Source organism: Patella vulgata, chromosome 3 (genome assembly GCF_932274485.2).
Source record: "Patella vulgata chromosome 3, xgPatVulg1.2, whole genome shotgun sequence".
Lineage (NCBI taxonomy): Eukaryota > Metazoa > Mollusca > Gastropoda > Patellidae > Patella > Patella vulgata.
Genome location: NC_065881.2, coordinates 62,857,958 through 62,876,254, shown reverse-complemented (window position 1 = coordinate 62,876,254; position 18,297 = coordinate 62,857,958). Strand labels below are relative to the sequence as shown.

The following is an 18,297-nucleotide window of genomic DNA, read 5'->3' as shown; positions in this document are numbered from 1 at the left end:
AATGTAATATGAATGTATATAAACTGATTTACATTCAATCGTTTCTGTTTTTACTGTACATGTAGTTTCTAATCAGTTATGTTCGGCGAAATACGCCAGAAGTCTCCTGTAAATGGCAATCTTTAGCGTCTGGTTTTTCCAGTCTACACCGATGGTATTTATTGTGCATGCTCTCCAGATAAAATATAGCGTCACCATTTGAAGTGACTTGTAGAATATGTCTAGCCCTGTTCTTTGAGTCCCTTGTTCCAAATGGCGCTGAAACGCATTATGGTACACGATTCGTTTACCAATGGTAAAATGTTTATTTTGTCTTGAATATTGGATATCAGAAGCCCATCATTTCCCTCTAAGATCACAAGACCAATGTTGATTTGAATTGACAAATAATTTGTGTTTTCAATGTCAAAGATTTTTGATGATATTGAGTTAGAGACTTAGCTACTTTAAGTGAGAGTGAGGACACTTTGTGTATAGTTTTATCACAACAATAACTTGACTAAGTTCGATAATGAGCATTTTCTGCTCAAAGTAAGCAGAGCGATAAGCAATTTGGGGCACGATAACTTTAGTTTTAATTAAGTGAAAGTGATGAAACTCCGAGTATAGATTCATTATATCATTACCTTGACTAAGTTCGATGATGAGAATTTTCTGCTCAAGACTAAGGAGCGATAAGCAATTTGATTGGTCAAGACTTTAGAACATAACAACTCTGCTTTTAATTGTGGTAGAATGTTCAAACTTGATGTAGATGTTCCTTAGGTGAATGTCTTGACCGAGTTCAATGATTAACATTTCGAGCTAAAGCTAAGCAATTTGATTGTTCGATGCTTTGGGACAAGATGACTTTGATTCTATCTGATAGAGAGTGATGAAACATAGTGTATAGTTGATAATCAGTTTGATTGCTTGATACTTTTGAAAAAAAAAATAAATGTGCTATTAATTAATGTGTCATCTATTTATTTTGATATTCAGGTGGGGGACATCAGCCTTACTGTTGGCTTGTTTTATTATTATTTTGTCGTTTTTGAATCAGCCATTACTAATAACTTCCACATTGTCTTGTCATTTACGCATGTTTAATCCAATTTTTTTTTTTCTTATTATTTTGTCGTTTTTGAATCAGCCATTAGTAATTACTTCCTTCCACATTGTCTTGTTTTCTTATTATTTTGTCGTTTTTGAATCAGCCATTACTAATAACTTCCACATTGTCTTGTCGTTTACGCATGCTTAATCCAATTTTTTTTTATTATTATTTTGTCGTTTTTCAATCAGCCATTAGTAATTACTTCCTTCCACATTGTCTTGTAGTATATGCTTTTCTTTGTTCATTACAAATGACATCTGAAACCACAATATACATGACTCGTGTACTAATTATAAAATCTTCATTATGTCTTAAATATTGGATATTAGGATCGCATATTTTCACTGCAGGATGACAACATCAATATTGATTGTGAGAGAGAAATGGGGTTTAACGTCCACTCGACACAAACTAGGCCATTTCGGGACTAACATATGGTTCAATTACTCTGGGGTGGATTGACAGTGATCCGATCCTTTTGCAAAAATGGATTTTGGCCCTTCAAACTCTACAGCCCATTCTATTAAGAAACGTAGGATCTATTCTGTAGAAATGAACAAAGTTATGTAATCATATATATCTGTCTTTATTTATGTACAATGTACAGCAAAATATCAAATACATGTAATATTATGATTAGGCCAATATTAATTCTATAAACATACTGGAGTTTTCGTTTCAGTTTCTTTCAAATGTTTCTCAAAGGAAATTTCAGAGGGAGGGGGCCCTAGGGTCGCCACTGATAAAGAAACATAAAGTTTCAGCTCAGTCCAGTACTTATTACATTGGATCACTGAAACAATCAAATAGTGTTGTCATAAATGTAGGGTGCTCAAGCATAAAGAAATATCAACATATGGTTCAATTCTATTTCAATAATTCGCTTACGCGTAGGGGTCTTTAGCAGTAGGAGGAAACCAGAGGACCCGGAGAAAACCCATGAGGTTGGACAGGTGACCCTACTTCTTGTCAGGTACAAACGGGGAATCAAAACCATGCCAGTTGACTCAATGACAGACCTTATGATACACCACATACACGCTAACCATTCGGCCATTCAACCCCCCAATATTGATTGAAATAGACCAATATTAAATATTGAATTCTAATTTTTGTCTTAAATTTCAAATATCATGGAAAATACTGAGTTAAAGGTTTAGCTCCTTTAAATAGGCTTCTTTGTCTCACTAATGTAAACAATATATATAAATTTCAAAACAATCAGATGATAAATGTAGTCTGTAGAGTGTTCCCAAGAAATTGTGAAAAACGGCCAGACAAGGATAGTGTACAACATTTTCATGTGGGCGTATAAAAACTATAGCCTCTATGTCATCCACAAGGTTTTAGACAAAGGGGCATAATTCTCACACAGAAGGTTACTGAGGCCAAAATTAAAAGATTGTCTGTTTGCCCAAACGCGACCGACCCAAAAAAAAGCCGCCGAGTCAAATTCTTTTATTGCCGTTTTTGAAGATTTTTTTTTTTTTTAACAGCATTATTTTTACGCTTGACAATGACACCCAAACGCGAAATAATCGGTCGGGAGATTGAACAGCCACTGTCATGTCTATACATTGTAACACCAAACTCAACACGTGATTTTGTAAAATCTCGTTATTTATCGCGATAGTTATTGTTAAGGAACGGTATGTGTCATGGCAGACAATTACTTTACACTGTCGTCTTCGGTAGTGATAAAAAACGAAAATAAAGTAAAACCAATCGTTTCGAACAAGTTGCAGCGATTTAACAACAGTAAGACATGGAGGGAGGGATGTCTTTGATGATGTCACTGTTGATGAAATAGACACGAAGACAACGGACAAAATGGTTGTGACTGTTTCAACTGTTCTCGTTAGGCCTAATAAAAAAGTTAGAGTTTAAATATTGTTTTGTTTTTGCACTTAGTTCTCAAAGTCTGGTCCTCCCCCCCAAAAAAAAGAATTTGCCTACCTACCTACCCATACCTAATCATCATGAGTCGGGTTTGGGCAAACTGAAATAATTTTAACCCTGGCCTGAACACTAAATATTGTATAAGAGTCAGAGAATAGGGATTATGCTGAAGAAGTCTCCAATTAAGAGCGATTGTGATGGAGCGAATGATAGACGCGTAACAGGAATGGCAATGCCCAAGGTACACTAGATGAATGACAAGCATAATGACTGAGGCTCTCAATAGATAAGTAACAGGTTCACTGTGGATGAATGACAAATAGAATGACAGGCTCAATAGATGAATAACAGGTTCACTATATGAATGACAAAGAGAATGGCAGGCTCACTGGAAAATGAACCTTTGTCATTCTCTTGCTATTCATCTAATGAACCTATGTCATTATCACTGCCATTCCATCACAGAGGCCATATCCATTTGTCATTAGCATAACGAACCTGTCATTAGATTTGTCATTCATCCACCGAACCTTTATCATACTCTTTGTTATTCATCTAATGAATCTCTGCCATTCTCTTGTTATTCATCTAATTATTCTAATCTAATGAACCTCTGCCATACTATTTATCAGTTGTCTTGTGAACCCGTGTCGTTCTCTTGATCATTCCTCAAAAATAACTGTCAGTTATTACTCTGGGGTGGATTGACAGTGATCCGATCCTTTTGCAAAAATGGATTTTGGCCCTTCAAACTCTACAGCCCATTCTATTAAGAAACGTAGGATCTATTCTGTAGAAATGAACAAAGCTATGTAATCATATATATCTGTCTTTATTTATGTACAATGTACAGGAAAATATCAAATACATGTAATATTATGATTAGGCCAATAATAATTCTGTAAACATACTGGAGTTTTCATTTCAGTTTCTTTCAAATGTTTCTCAAAGGAAATTTCATAGAGGGAGGGGGCCCCAGGGTCGCCACTGATAAAGAAACATAAAGTTTCAGCTCAGTCCAGTACTTATTACATTGGATCAATGAAACAATCAAATAGTTTTGTCATAAATGTAGGGTGCTCAAGCATAAAGAAATATCTGCAAATACTTTGACAATTATACCACAATATGAATATACATAACAAGCCTTAATTTAGTTTCTCACATTTATAGTCACTAAATAAATGGTCCTGTTGTATTTAACAATTTATAACCATTTAAACATTAATAAAAAAATACATTGAAAAGATAAACGACAAGCGGCCATTACATTCAGGCATTTTTGAGTGCAAAATAGGTTACATGCCCTTGGTTTGAAATTAGTCCTGCTTAACCAGTCTACTGACCGTTCTCCAGCTAATTGACAGGTCGGGATAATCAAGACAATTTTCTACGAAACATAACAGAAAGCTACATCAATACATCTAATTTAGGAAGTCCGAAGTTAGGCAACTCAACAATTGTTGTGATAACCTTATAAAATGGTAAGGAAAATACTACTAGTATTCTATTCTTGTCTAACCATGGAGCTTCAGAGATATTTATTGTACTAAATCAAAAGATGCCACTCCTAACAATATAGTTAATAATAAAGCAAATTAAAGGTTCATTATGGGAGATTAGTTAAAGAGTGGACAGACAGTTCTCGCTATAATAGTTAAAGATAGGTTGCCAGGCACTGAAACATACGCCCACAGCAGCTAAATCGTCCGGGCAGTCAACAAGAGTTGTCACATATTTTTACTTTTTTCGGTAATGAAACATTTATTATACATTAAAATCTGATCAAGAGTAACAACTCATTAAGTAATTCTCAGAAAATCATTAGAATTTGTTTGGTTTTTATAAAGTTCTGCCCCATGCTAACGTTTAGTATATGAAACTTTTAACATCATGGATTTAGCTGTTCAAGTCATAAAAATCAATTGAAAATCAATATTCTTGTTCATCTCAAGACCTTAAACTCTGCAGGGCTGTATAAAAGTTGAGTGTGCCTGCGCACACACTTGAAAATGTTCCTGCAGGGTCATACTGAAACACAGGGATGTAGCCATGATTTGGTGAGTGGTGTAAAAATATATGTGGCGAGCGGAGCGTGCCCCAAAAAATTTTGGGAGGGGGGCGTGGTCTTTTATGAAAATTAAACCCTTCTTTGTGTATTTTCAGAGCATCTGCTGCCTTTTGTATTTGGTTCAGTGCAAATCAAATTTCCATTTATATATTCAAATTTTACCAAATTCATTTAATTTTCATCAATGATACAGGGATCTAAAAACTTTCTGACACCACCCGACCGAGCATAAAATTGTCCCGCCCCACTCTGTTTCTCTGGATAGATAAGTTGAGGACCTTTCGGTATTTGTTGTTTTGTTGGGTTTTTTTTTCAAATATTACTTTATTACTATTATTTGAGTACAACGAACTATGACAACAGGTAGATATTGATAATTAAAACATGTTGTATTATTTGACTTGTTTGTAAAGTTGTTGTACGTGTCTCACGAATATTATTATTACGGTGGAATGAGAATCAGGTCAGGAAGAAACTGAGAAAGCTCTCATCGTCCTCCTAGTCCTACTCTCGGGCCGTAGCAAATCCACGGTCAACACGAGTAAGAAATAAAATAAGAAACGTCGTGAACATTTGCAGGCACGTGTTGGACAATTACGACATTCAAACCTTTAACATTGGAGTGCCGTAAATTGGTCTGGGTGACCTATTTACGGCAAATAAACAAATATAAAGACCGTAGAATAATTGTAAAATGAATAGACCAAGGCCTACACATCTTCTAAGTCTAAATAAACAAAATACCAATACATCTTTCTTTAAACTAATTTGGGATGATGGGGTCTACTACGGCACACAAAAATAAATTATGCCGTGACATGGTTTACGTACGTACTTTGGCTTTTACCATGGCTTTGCCGTTTTTGCCGTGGTAAATTTCGAGCTTTAAAAATGTGCCTGCAAAAATTTTTTTGAAATGATTGTGCCTGCGCACGCGCGCGGAAATATCGATGCCTGAAACTCTGTGTATCAATCTGAAGTCAATTGGATGATAACTTTAGCTTCTAGAGTGTCACAAGATCACAAGTCATCAAGGGTCATAACTTTGGCCGTAATTATCGGAAATCGTTGAAAATCAAATGATTCTTCGTCTCATGACCTCAAACACTATGTATAACTTTAAAGTCAATCAGATATTAACTTGAGCCTCTAGCGAATTTACAAGATTTTTGAAGTGATCAAGGGCCATAACTCTGACAGTAATTATAGAAAATCACTGAAAATGAATAGACTTCTTTGTCTCATGACGTTAAACACGGTGTATAAATTTAAAGTCAATCGGTTAGTAACTTTGACGTTTAGAGCGTCCACAAGATTTTTTGAAGTGTGGACGCTGGATGGACGGACAGATGGACGGGGGCAACGACAATATAAAACCACATTACAATGTGGGCGTATAAAAAATAGATAACGAAAATATAATATGCTGAAAATTTCAGTCAAATTCCTCCACTCTGAATCAAGATATTAACCATTGAATTTTAGGCCTAGCCTCGATCATCATTACTAAAGTCGCTACGATAAAAAACAAAGTCTCGATTATCCATTTTGGCATTAAATCATCCATCAAAAAATTGGCACATGAAATGCGTGCTAGAATGATTTTGAGTGCCATTTGTAATGAAGCAACTCGATGAACGAGGCTAAACATACCCTAGAGGAGAATACTACCGGTGTAGACTGGAATAACCAGATCCAAAGACTGCCATTCGATTTGGGCTCTTCACTTATTTTGCTGAACATAACTGACGGGAAATTACAGTAAAAACAGAAACGACTGAATGTAAATCCGTTTATATACACTCATATTACATTATTATATGCATTGCAATCCATTTGTGTCCATTTCTAGGTTCCAAAGAACCAGGGCTGTCGGTAATTTTTCAGTTGGTTAGCAGCACTGCTAATCAAAAAGTCAAATTTTGCCTAATTAGATTAGCAAATTTAAAAATTGATTAGCAGTTTTATGTTTCAACATAAAACACCTAAATAACATAACCTAAGATATTACTTTAATTCATAACAAATGATTAGATTTCTCATTCTTAGATTTTTTAGCACTGCATCAGGTAGCTGTGACAGCTTGTGAATGTAATGTAGACTTTTGGTTAGGTGTTATGTCTGAAGCCAATTCTTGGCAGTGGCTTCCGAAGCCCCAATCATTTTAATTGTTATTTCTTCGTTACGTTGGAAATCTTCATTAGATAACAATTTCGTCTGCTTTTTACCGTGTGTTACTATTTTGGCTCAATCCGACACATGGGAAATTTACGAATAAATTTGATTAACTAGACACATGCAATATAAACAATAATATTTTACGGGAATTCTTACTTTGATTTTTCATTTTACAATACATTTACATTTATTTATTTTTTTATATTTTATTTACAATAGATGGGGGATACACTGGATTTATTTTTTTTCAAATTGAATACTGAAATAATTACTCGAAATTGACATGTCTCACAACATGCGTGGTACTACTTGATTCCCTATTTCTGGTTTAATAGTCCCTATTCATAGAGTTATGTCCTGTATTATATAGTATAATGAATTGTGTCTGGGTAGTTTAAGAAGAAAATGTCACACAGAGAGAATTTAGTTTTGTTCATAAAATTTTATTTGACATTTTATACACATATAAAGTGTTGAGAAAGTCTTCTAGTCTTCATAATGTGGATAAATCCTTGTGTCAATATCTAAAACGACAGGCATATTAATGATTCGCAGTTAGATTTCAATTTTAGATTAGCAACGGACAAACTATGTATCGCAAATTGCGCTGCGATAATGGTTGTCGGCAGCCCTGCAAAGAAAAGGGATTTAGCTCCTTTAATAGAGCTAATGTTGACTGGATGGGGCACCCTAATAAATGGAGAAATAATGGAGAAATTTCTTGTCATTTCTCATTCAGTGCCAATTTCATGTTGTCTGGTTACTAATTAAAGGAGCTAAATCGCTAACATTTGGGACCTAGAAATTGACAAAAGTGGGTCGCAACACATATAATACTGTAATATGAATGTATATAAACTAATTTACATTCAATGGTTTCCATTTTTACTCCAATTTCAAATCAGTTATGTTTGGCGAAATAAGCCAGTAGTCTCAAGCGAGTGCAAATTTCTAGCGTCTGATTATTCCAGTCTACATACGCCGTTTGATTTGGTGCAATGTGTCTAGCCTCGTCCCTCGAGTCTCTTGATACATCTGGGGCTGAAGCGCATTATGGTACACAATTCGTGTACCAATGGTAAAATGTTTATTTTGTCTTAAATATTGGATATCAAAAGCCCATCTTTTTCCGGTAAGATCACAACATGAATGTTGATTTAATTTGACAAATAAATCGTGTTTTCAATGTTGAAGATTTTGGATAATATTGAGTTAGAGACTTAGCTCCTTTAAATTTGGAGCTCCTTTGGACATAAACTATAAACTATCAAAATACTCATTCTGTCACTTGTGACAATACTTTGTTTTGATATCGATACAAATATATTTTATTAACATTAGTTTTATACAGGCACCATTGTAGTACAATGTCAACAAAATTCGTCTGCACATGCAACTTCCGGTAAAAAAAATCACACGCCTTAGCAAAACAAATAAGTATAAATGTGCTTTTGACCAGTTTGTGTCCACGAAAATGCGCTTTTTTTGCTCTCGCTCCATGTTGCAACATCTAAGCAAAACAGTACTAAAATTCTATGACAATATATACAAGAAATCTCAAAATCATAATTATTTTACTCACCGGGCACCTGTTTGACAAGTAGCCATTTTCTATCCCAGAGTTCAATTTACTCACACAGAAGCATGCGCACCCCTATTCCAATTAATTTTGAATAATTAATTAGCGCAATAAAATATCCACACTTCATTTAGCGTTATTTTTAGATATTCCCTGGGATCATTTGCAGGAACCGTCAGAGAGCGTGTAATGATTGCATATTATCCTAATACTTTTTCCTGACATTGTACTTATTAAGCGCCAAGCATTTCAACCTGAAGACGCTGATAACCTCGTGTTCTGAAGGCAAGTTTTGTGTATTATCTTGTGTTATAACATGTTATACTGACTGTAGAATAGTATCGCTGGCTCAGCAGGACGAGGACGTAATTACTTGTTGTGGTAATTAGTCGCCATAGCGCGTTAGACAAAGCACGAGCAAGAAGACAAACGGTTTATGCTTACATTAATGTCATTGTCAAGCAAAATTTTATTGTGGTACTTGCGTCGTCTGCAAACCACTTGTAAATCACGTGGACTTGTCTCGTCACACTGGTTGATTCAGTGATTTGAACTTCTTATAAATTTTTGTCATAGCCGACACTCTCTCAGAATATTCATTTCTTAAAATGATGTAAATGGCGTGCACCTGCATTGTATTCTTCTTGAATGCGTCGTGATTGGGACCATACATGTCTGATTTGGGACCACCATCAGGATCAGGTTAAGAATTGATTGGGATCAAATGATAAAAAAAATATAAAAATATTGGACTACATATATAGTAGCCTACATGTATACTATAATAGGCATTAGATATTGTTATGAAAATAAATCTGTAGAAACCTAATCAAAATATTATGATAATTAGGCTACCTTGGCTGAAAATGTTTTTAGGCCTAGCCTACTCAAATTTCATTATGATGGTTCTCAAAGGTAGCCACTAAATAGGCATTAATGGCTTTATTGTCTGCATCTGAAATGAAATGAAATGGAAATGGGTTCTGCTCCGAACTGGGCTAATGAAGACGTGCATACGCCACATAGTGCGCTATGAGGGAAATTTTGCCCAGACAGCAGCACTACGGTCTACTCTTATATTGAATTCCAACTGTCTAGGGATCTTTTACGTGCAACGTGCACGCCAACGTGCAACGTGGACGGAGGGGGCTGACAAGGACAGCTGTCTAGTTGTTTGGATGGGATGAAAAACCGAGATCCCGTGTACACATTGGCGTGCACGTAAAAGATCCCTTGGCAGTTGGAATTCGATATAAGAGTAGGCCGTAGTGCCGCCGTCCGGGCAAAATTTCCCTCATTAGCCCATTAGCCCAGGTTAGGAGCAGAACAGTAGGACGTTAAACTCCATTCCATTCATTCATTGTCAGGCCCTCCGTCCTGCATCACTGACAAGGGGAAACCATGCCGGGAAGTCTTGATGAACTTTCTCGGCCAATGCAGGGATCAAACACCCGACCTCCAGGCTAGTGAGCCAGCATCTTACCCACTTAGCCACTGTAACTCCCTGTCTGCATCTGGAATGAATGAAAATAAAACGGTGTCTGCTATCTGATTGATTACGGCATTAAATTATGCAGGGGCTGATACAGAGGGGGAGCGAGTGACACAATTCTTTTTTTTTTTTTAAATATGGCTTTATTTCTCAGATTAACACCGTTTACGATATTATTCTCATCAATTTTTTCGTCAATTCTCTATAAACTTGCAATATATCCCTATTTATTTATCCTTGTTAGAGTACATGTATACTACACTATTGCCCAATGTTCTGGACTGTCAGAACAGTAGGGTTTGGTTTTCATTTCAGGTTTGGAGGATTCTAAGTTCAACTCATAAATGCTCGGGGTGTGGGCCGATCATTTGGAAGATTAAAATTATTATATTAAAATATTCTTGAATGACATTTAGAATTAGAGGTATACCATTCATAATAAGACAACTTTAGGGATTTACTACTTCTTATTTTTTTACATGCAACTTTTCAATACTCTTACAGGTATCTTTATCAAGCAGTGATCAATGATGAATACAACCATATAGTACATTCATTAGTAAAACCAATAATACAATCAACACTAAACGATATTAAGATACAATAACAACAATCAATTCCTTTTAACATGACTTCCTAATCTTTCATTCTTATAGCTTAAAACCAATAGAATTTAATTGGGGTGAAGCAGTAAATCCATGTTATGAATAAATTTATTTGGCTAGGTTCGCTCTGGTCCGGGTTCATTCTTTTCTGATATCTCTTTGACGGAAATGATAGGTGTTTCCACATATCGGTAAGAAATCAAAAGAGAGAGAGACAAATGGACTTTTACATCCACTCAACACAAACTGGGTCATTTGGGGACTAACACACAGTTCATTTTTATTTCAATAATTCACTTGCGCATAGCGGTCTTTATCTGTGGGAGGAAACCCAGAGGACCCGAAGAAAACCCATGAGGTTGGACAGGCTCCCTGTCATGTACAAAAGTGGGGAATCGAAACAACGCCACTTGACTAAATGACAGACCTTGTGATTTCAAACGCATGCATTAATCCACTAGACCACCAAACCCCCTGAGAAGAAATCAAAACTACGCTACAGACAATATTGCACTAACATATGAAGTGGAAATAAGAATTTCACAAACTGCCGTGTTTTTTTTTTCTCCCAATTTTATTTTTATTTGCTCTGCTCAGCTGGTAGGTCATACATAAAAAGCAACATGCCAAGCTGTACAGAATTTTAATTTTGCTTTTATATACATCATTTGCTCCACGTGTTGGGACACATAAAATATGCAATTAACTTGCTAAAAATTGTGCTAAGGACAATATTGTGCAAACATATGGAACGAAATGTTACAAACTGTGCGACTTTTTGGTCCAATTGCCACGGTTTTGTTCTAAAAAAAATCATAAGAAAAGGTAAAAAAAAACCCAAATAGATTTACTTGCATCAATTCGCTCTGCATGAAGTTACTTTGCACACCCATTTTCAAAATTCCTGTACCCTCCCTGTTATATCATAAAATAAGTTTCTGTGTATATGTACATTGGTACAGGTAATTAAGATAGCTAAAAAAAAAACAATTAATATTTTATTGACATTTCCCTGAAAAGAACCTTGAAGTTGGGTTTGGTCAGAACAAAAAGTTAGTGTTATTGTTTGTGAAAGTTAAAAGAGTTCGCATAATCAAATGATCAGGTTAACATAAAGATTGTGTGATTTAAACATACATTAGGCAAGAGCCAAATCTGCCTATTGCAGGTCTTTCTTTAGGCCTGAAATGTTATCTAAATTATTAATTAGACATTAATTAACTTATCCAGACCATAATCAACTCTCGATGTCATCGCTACCATGCGATATTTACTGGATTAGGACCCGATTTGGTGCTCAACTTTCATTCATGATTAAATCAAGAATTGGATAATCAAGGCTATGTTTTTATCATTCCGCCTTTAGTGTTGATGATCGAGGCTAGGCCGAAAATTCAATGAGAACTGCCAGCTCTTTATCTAATCTCCCATAATGTATCTTTAAATAAGTTCCTGTGTATATGTACATTGGTACCCATAAATAAGATACCTAAAAGAAACAACAATATTTTATTGACATTTACCTGAAGAGAACCTTGAAGTTGTGTTTGGTCAGAACAAAGAGTTTGTGTTATTATTTGTGAAAGTTAAAAGAGTTCGCATAATCAAATGATCAAGTTAACATAAAGGTTGGGTGATTTAAATAAGTTCCTGTGTTTTTGCACATTGGTACCGGTAATTAAGATACCTCAAAAAAACAATATTTTAGTGCTGACATATACCTGAAGAGAACCTTGAAGTAGGGTTTGGTCAGAACAAAAAGTTAATGTTATTATTATATGTGAAAGTTAAAAAAGTTTGTATAGTCAAATGATTAGGTTAACATAAAGATTACACTTTAGAGGATATATTGAATTTTGAAATTGAAACCTGTGGTCATTTTCATTAAATTTATTTTATTTCTATACAATTGTCATATAATAATGATTATGATAAGAAAATTCACTTAAATACTTATTTGTTTAACTTAAAAGTTAACTTCAACTCACTTAAACATGCATTATGCAAGAGCTAAATCTGCCTATTTCAGGTCTTTCTTTAAGCCTGAAATGTTATCTAAATTATTAATTAGACATTAATTAACAGGCCATAATCAACTCTAGATGGCTGCGCTAGCCTGCGATCTTTAGTGGATTGTAAGCCGATTTACTGCATAACTTTCCTTCGCATTAAACGATTAAATGGATAATCGAGACTTTAAATACAAAAATTAAGTAAATCCAACACTAGTGTTACACTGTTCCCCTAATCTCAGCTTATGGAAGTTTTTACATTTTGTAACATGGGCCTCAATAGGACAGTAACACTATCCCGAAACTATTCCAAGTTATGCCCACCCTAAAAAATGTTTTGCCCCCCCACCCCAAAAAAGTTGCCGACCATAGCTCTAAAATACCTACTGTAGTCACTGTTCCTTATTAAGTTACCTAGCCTGTGGGTCATTAAGTATTGTTAAAAGAATAGAGAAATATACCAAGAAGAAGTGAGTTGTTCAGTTATAGTATGTTCGATCTTACACCCCCAACTAGATTGAACATACAACCCATCGTCAAAGGTTGGACTTATGAGCAGGTCAATTAAACCCTGGATGATACTAGTATCATTATTCAGGATTAAAACGTTACTGGTGACATCCTCGGTGAGTTGCCGGCAGGGTATAAAAATGCCATTAGGCATCAAAAATATAAAAAAATGAAAATCGCCTATAGAGGGCTTTTTCCATGGTGAGGCAAAAACTATTTTTTTAATTTTTCAGGGCTAACACAGGAAACACTCTCAATATTTTTGTCGCAATCGGAATGAATGAAATGAAATGGGGTTTAACGTCCTACTGTTCTGCTCCAACTGTGCTAATTAAGACGGGCATACGCCATACAGTCTGGTATCAAGGTTTGGTTCATGCATTCGTCTCTCCAGAAACTGGTCGATATGGTCAAACATAGCATGAACTTTTCTTCGTCACTGGAATTCCTAACTAATTATATGAACTTCCGAAAGACTTTACTGCTTGTTTGTAACCACCATCCAACTTGTTGCCGAAACAAGTGCGCTGGACGTTGTTATCAAGAGAATACTGCATTGCATCTAGGTGATACTACCGACGGTTGACAATGCCGAGAAGGAGATGCAGTTCCATCACCAGAATGAAGTGGTTTTGTTGTTGTTGAAGATCAGAAAATGCTCCAGGCACTGAGGGACTTTAACAACGTCCGGCAGACTTGTTTCGGCCACAAGTTGGATGATGGTTCCAAACAAGTGATAAAGTCTTTCGAAAGTTCATATAATGAGCTAGGAATTCCAGTAACGAGCAAAAGTTCATGCTACATTTTACCATATCGACCAGTTTTTAGAGAGACAAACATCAGAACCACATCTTGAGATCGGGGACTTGGCCAATGGAGTCAACAGTCCTCGAGTCTGTTCACAGGAACTTTAAGACACTACGACAGACCAGGTTGAGGTTCTACAAATTTTAAACGAGACACGAAGCACTCTAAGTACGCAGTGAAAATACTAGCATGTACAAAAATAATTGTTTATTGCTCTCGTTATATTTGATAATAAAAATGTTTACGAAATTAAATAAGCGAATGACGTCAGAATTGTTGAAAGAAATGGTCGTATAAATGACAAAAAAATTATCATTTAACATGTTTTGCTCTGAAAACCTCATGTCTCTCAAATGCGACAAAAATAACGAGCGTGTTTCATGTACTAGCCTTGTAAATATTTAAGAAAATAGTTATTGGCTCACCATGGAAAAAGCCCTCTATAGGCGATTTTCATTTTTTGATAATTTTGATGCCTAATGGGTGTACTTTCCCAAGATCATGATCAATACCCGTGTACTTTTTTTTATACCCTGCCGGCAACTCACCAGTGTGGTTTTATACAAAACAGACAAAATATGACATTTCGTAGGATAATTTTTATACGCCCACATTTTCATGTGGACATATATTGCCGTTGCCCCCGGAAGTCCATCTATGATTTGTTTGTGGACACTCTACAGGTTACAGTTTTTATCCAATCTGATTAAAATTCGTTTTTTTTATACTTTCGATGGCCTACACTACATGAAGATCTGACCGGTTGTCGCGTCTAGAGGTCATACGAGCGGCTTTTGACCCTATGACGTCAGACATTTGATTAACCAATCAGCATTGATGTTACTAGTGGGTTACCCACAGTTCCGTGCAAAACACGTCTAAAGCTCGCCGTAACAGACCTCACACCATTCAGAACACACATCAATGATAACAACTCTTCCAGATCCTAGTGTAGTAAAGACAAGTAAAACGAAATTTTGAACTATAAAGACGAAACGAAATAGGATCTGTGTTTTAATCAGATTGAATTTTTATCTGATTTTAATGGAACTTGAAATATAGGTTTATCTCCCAAAGATCTTGGTTCCTTTCGATATTGACATGTATCAGACCGTAACTTCATGGATCTGATTTTGATGAAACTTGAAATGTATGATTATGACCCAAAGATCTTGGTACCTGTCCTTCACGCATATAGGACTGTAACTTCCTTAATGATGGGCCCTGATTGTACCAGAAATCACGTTTTTAGCTTATGGTCTCTCTAGAGGTTACAATTTTTATCCAATCTTAAAAACCATTCAAATATATCACCGTTACATCCTAATGACAGTTACGTCACAATTTTTACCAAATTTCAATGAAACTTAAAAATAAACACAATGCCTAATTCGTGAAATATTTCTGGTAATCGTTTTCTTGGGCTTTGCTCTTATGGCACTTAGGTGAAACTTGTGATAGGTCTCTTTTTGTGGAGTTCTTGGTTTGAACCCAATATCAGTTCTTGGTCACGAACTTTGTTCGTGCAAACGCAACACTTGTCTTTTTTCACGATTTTAAGCAGTCCCATGTAACATGTTTTGCACGTGCATTCCCTGCACTCTGGCAATTTAAATACAGATCAAAATTTCAACATTCATCATGCCACGCCTCACACAAGAAAACAGGAAAAGAGCTATTGGCATGCTGGATCAGGGGACTTTATAGGTAGCTGTCGCCAGACACTTTAATGTCTACCCATCGACCATTGCTCACCTCAGACAACGCTTCCCCGCCACTGGAAGAGTTGCCGATCGACCCCGACCTGGAGCGCCAAATGTAACAACTGCTGCTCAAGATCGCCACATCCGACTACAGGTTCCAGTCAGCTACTGCTGCTGCCCAGGGAACTCTTGGAACATGGCAACGTCAGATCAGCCCTTAAACAGTCCGAAGACACCTGGCTGCTCTTGGGTTACACTGCCGTCGACCTTACCAAGGTCAAATCCTTTTGCATCGTCATTGACTTGCCAGACAGCAATGGGCCGCAAATCAGGTATACATGTATCTGCACAACACACCATGGCGAAATGTCATCTTCTCGGATGAATCCCGACTGAACCTCAGTTTTCCTGATGGAAATCACCATATCTACCGACGTCAACATGAACGCTTTGCTCGTAACTGCGTGCTGGAAAGGGATCGTTTCGGGGGAGGTGGTGTCATGGTTTGGGCCGCTATCAACGTCAACTTCCGGTCCCAGTTGGTGGTGGTCCAAGGCAATCTCAACGCTCAACATTATGTTGACGCCATCCTTCGTCCGATGTTGCTTCCATTGTTGGCTCAACATGGCGTCCGTCGACAGATGGGTTTCCAAGCATGACAACGCCCGACCCCATGCTGCCAGGTTGACAAGAGACTTTCTGAACAATCATCATGTCCGTGTTATGGATTGGCCCGCTATGTCTCCTGACATGAACCCGATCGAACACCTTTGGGATGAACTTGAACGACGGGTTCGAACTAAAGCCGTACCACCACGAACTGTTGCAGAGTTGGCACAGGCACTCCAAAATCATTTGCAAACAATCTCACAGCGTGAAAGCGACTTAGGCATGTGTAAGAGCTCAGGGTGGACATACCCGATATTCACTTCAGCAGACCCGTGCTTTGTTTCATGGTTCTTTGACGTTTCTGTTTTGTGCATTTGTAGCGAATTCTTTCATGAAATGCTTGTTATCTCGATTTATTAAGAGTTGTTGCAGTAAATAAACTTTGAATTTGGCATTGCATTTTTAATGGCTTTGAGTGTATGTTATTACTCTTAATCAGATTTTAGTGTATTGTAAGTGTTTCATTACCGACAAAAGAAACAAGCTATTGCCATGCAAGATACACCCACATTTTCAAGATATGAACAGAGAACTAGCCAAAAAAAAGCATTCAATAAGGGGCCATAATCCAGGATGTTACAGTCCGAAATGCTTCAATATCAAAAGTCTACTGGACGTTTAATTTTCTCAATGTTCTCACAATCATTAGATCAACACATAAGAAGCGCTACAAATGTCAGTCAAGGAGACGGAATGCATTTTAGGGATACCCTCACAATTTTTGTCGTCTTAACTTCACCTTCATTTTACTCTAACCCAGTGGGGCCCCATTTTGTTATTGATTTTTATACACCCACACAGAAGCCTTTTAATTTCAACAATTTTTATACGCCCACATTTTCATGTGGACGTATTATGCCGTCGCCCCTGTCCTTCCTCCACAATTTTTTTTTGGACACTCTACCTACAGGTCACAATTTTTATTCGATTTTGACGAAACTTGAAATATAGGTCTATCTCCCAAAGATCTCTGTTCATTTCGATATTGGCAAGTATCGGACCATAACTTCATGGATTATGGCCCCTGAATGTACGAAAAACGATGTTTTTAGCTTGTGGACACTCTAGAGGTCACAATTTTCATCTGATTTTGATGAAACTTGAAATGCATGTTTATAACACAAAGATCTTGGTACCTTTCGGTATCTGCACGTATCAGATTGTAACTTCCTGAATTATGGCCCCTGATTATACAAAAAAAATATGTGTTTTTAGCTTGTGGTCCCTCTAGAGGTCACAATTATTATCCGATTTTAAAAACCGTTCAAACGTATCACGCAAATAGTGTAAAAATGTGGTATATCAAGGCTGTGGACCCTCTAGAGGCCACAATTTTTATCCGATTTTTGATGTAACTTTAAATTTATGTTTATATCACAAAGATCTCAGTCCCTGTAGATATTTGCACATTTCAGACCATAACTTTCTGGTTAGAGTCTTGTAAATGGTCCCATTACCTACAAAAGAATAAATAGGCGACCACTTTTGTGGAGTGCTTGGGTGGCTTGGCTGCTGTGGGTCTATATTTCGGCCATCTATGTTTTTTATAGGTTCATGTATGAGATCTTGTAAATAAGTATGTAAAGCTAAAATAGACTGAATGCACCAGTAGTTTGATAACAAAGATATTCATGGAAATGTGTTTCATTTCCTGTTAACCTGTGCTTATTTTTTAC

General features: G+C 36.5%; 1 protein-coding gene across 2 annotated transcripts in view; it reads right to left on the bottom strand.

Annotated features, from left to right (window-relative positions):
- LOC126814488 (uncharacterized) overlaps window positions 1-9,250 on the bottom strand; it is a 57,885-nt gene extending 48,635 nt beyond the window's left edge. For both annotated transcript variants that reach the window (XM_050539651.2, XM_050539653.2), the window contains exon 1: window positions 8,827-9,250. The gene's annotated coding sequence lies outside the window, so the exon portion shown is untranslated. The remainder of the gene's footprint in view (window positions 1-8,826) is intronic.
- Between the last annotated feature and the right edge of the window lie 9,047 nt (window positions 9,251-18,297).